Below are 3,110 nucleotides of genomic sequence, written 5' to 3' on the forward strand. Positions count from 1 at the left end.
AATAAATCTTCTAACCATTGAAGTAACTTTACTATATAACAAAAATTGTGCTGAAAAAGAAGCGTAATGAGATACGCATAAATCACTTATTATTTCATCTTTTGTTTTTTAGGTTCTTCCTGTTACTCCTCCTTTGTTCTTCCGCAATAACAATTCATTAGTTGGCAAATTGGTATGGTTAAGGACAAATATTAATCGTTTTGAGAAAGCATTTCTTAGACCTGAAAATTCTGTTTGAAGAATCAAGACGGGAAAAAAGTCTTGCGTAATTTTTGCATAAAAAATTTGGTATCTGAGCTTTGTCTTAAACTAAGTAATAAAATTAATAGGCAATACAAGGAGGTAAGAAAAATCTTGAGTACATAATGCGATAGAAAATTTTTGGATAAAAGAAAATAGAATATTAAATTAGATAATAAATTAATCCAAAAGTATAATGTCAACCATAGGCCAGAGAATACAATGAAAGATGAAATCAGATGCCAAACATTTTTATTAAACAACCAATTTGAAAATTTAGCTTGAAATTTATTCACCTTCTCCTTTCTTCTTGAGTGAAATAACCACATTGTAGTTTTATTGATAGAAAATCACACATTTTATTATAGTTTGTGTGATTTTTTAAAAGGTGCTTTTTGAATAAAATAATTGGCATTCGAGTTATGTTTTTTAGATTAATTATTTTATATATATATATATATATCTATAATTTTGAAATAATGAAAGATTTATGAAGAAAAAGTGGAAGTGGTAGCATTCACAGTTATCAGATTGCATGATTTTTATGAGCTGACCACTATAGATAACTCTCCCTTAGAGTCTCTCTCTGTAAAATTCTTTATTATATCAAACTCATATATATCTATATAGTTATATTATTGTTTCAAAAAATCCTTATGGCATTATTTTTGAAAACCCGATGAAAAATTGAACTAGATGGATATAAATATATATAAAAAATTAATTATAGCTCTTAACATTCATGTGACATGATTGATGTTAGCAAGAATATGAATAATAAATTTATGTTACTTATATACATGAATAGCTATCAGTACATATGCATTTTCATTAACCAAAAAAAACAATGACTAAAAAGAATGAGTATGCATGTTAAGAGGTATGTAAAGAAAAGAAAAACCAAAGAGAAAAGTTCCTTTCTTCACATATAAACAATTTTAAAAAATATATGAAAGTTATCCCTTTTTTCTTTTGAACTATTGAAAAATTAATAACGTTTCGTTCAATTTGTTTGCTTGTATATTGGGTATAGGTAATTATTCTTCCAATGATGCTATCCATTACGTTAGTCCACTTCCATTGGACCGGCCTTTAGATTTGGGGGCTTAGAGCTTTTTATTAATATTTAAAATAAATAATAAATACAATAAGCAAAAATAATAATTTTTATTAAATTAAAAAAATCAAAATTGCATATAATATTCTAATAATTCTATAGTTCATTCAAAATTTACTATTCTAATATTTTTAGATGCAAATCCATAATTAAACTACTATAATTAAGTTGTTCTAGTATTAAACTACCAAAAGTATAGCTTTATTGAAGGTGGAAAAAAAAAGATTATTATGGTTGTCATTTTTAAAAAAAATTACAATATCATTTAAATATATTAATGGTTAATTAATAAAAACAACCTAAAATGATAAAAAGGACCGATATTATTATTATCTTTACTAAAACATTTAAGATTTCAATATTTTAAACTATTTTAAAAAAATAAACAATATATTTAAAATATATATTTGTAAACATGGGATCCTAACCAAAATGGACCTTACGCCATTGCACATCAAGTCCATGGTCACGGCGACAGTGCTTGCAGCGGCAGTGCTTGCAAATTCATACGAGTCCACTTTCACATTAATGGAACAACTTTAATATATATTTTAAGAATATTATTTATCCTCTTTCCAATTATAAACAATTCTGGTGTATCAGACATTTAATATAACCTGGACAATGTCACTCATACTTTAAAATTTTTTACACATTCCTCTTTCCAACATATACATTCAAAACAAAATTTGAAGACAAATAGTGAGTACTCATTTTTTCTTTTTGCATGAATCATATGCCAAAACCAAAATTCACATAATATTTGTTGCTCAAACACTTCATAAAGAGTTTAATATATATATATATATATATATAAGAGTTTTTGATGAACCAAAATTCACATAATATTCGTAACTCAAACACTTCATAAAGAGTTTAATATATATATATATATATATATATAAGAGTTTTGATGCTTATCATTCTGATCACCCATTAGTATTAATTGATAGTAATTATTTTTTTGATTTTTTTAATATTAAAATTTAATATGGAAAGATAAATTTTTTAATAATGACCAATTAAATGCGATACTTTGTTAACCTATTGAAAATGTTTTTTTCACTAAGGTTTTATACTTTTAGATTTTAAAATTATTGTGTTTTTTTAATTTATTTTGATGAAAAATTATTGTGTAATTTTACAAGGATTGGATACGTCTCTTCCATTTTTTTATTTACTCCCAAACAAAATGGGGAAAAAAAAAATTCTTCTCATTTCTTGATTACAGCAAATCAACAATTGTCTATTTTCATCAATCAGAACCAATTATAGATATTAACAAGGATGCCAGAAATAAATCTCAATTTATAAGAGAGCAATTAATGGATTATAAATGAATAAAATGTTAACAATAGTATATGTATAAAAAGTTAACAATAGACAGCAATCAAATATTTCTTTCTCCCCTTTTTTTTTTCATTAATAAATATTTCCCTATTCTTCTCCTTTGCTATATTTCCTTCTTTCCACTATGCATATGATTTAAATTTTTATATTTGTATTTTGGTTTCTCCAAAAAACAAAGACAATATTTATTTTTCAGTTGAACGTATCTTGGTAAAACTTTAATTGTTGCATTGACATCTTCTTTACACTAGTTTTATAAACAAGATCTATGAATTACAATACATTCACTATATATATTACAAATGAGGATTTTTGAAAACAAGATCTGTGAATTACAATTCATTCACTATATATATTACAAATTAGGAATTTTGATGTTGTTGCGCCTGAAATTTAAGTAGAT

The sequence above is a fragment of the Ziziphus jujuba genome, chromosome 5 (assembly GCF_031755915.1).
Source record: "Ziziphus jujuba cultivar Dongzao chromosome 5, ASM3175591v1".
Taxonomy (NCBI): Eukaryota; Viridiplantae; Streptophyta; class Magnoliopsida; order Rosales; family Rhamnaceae; genus Ziziphus; species Ziziphus jujuba.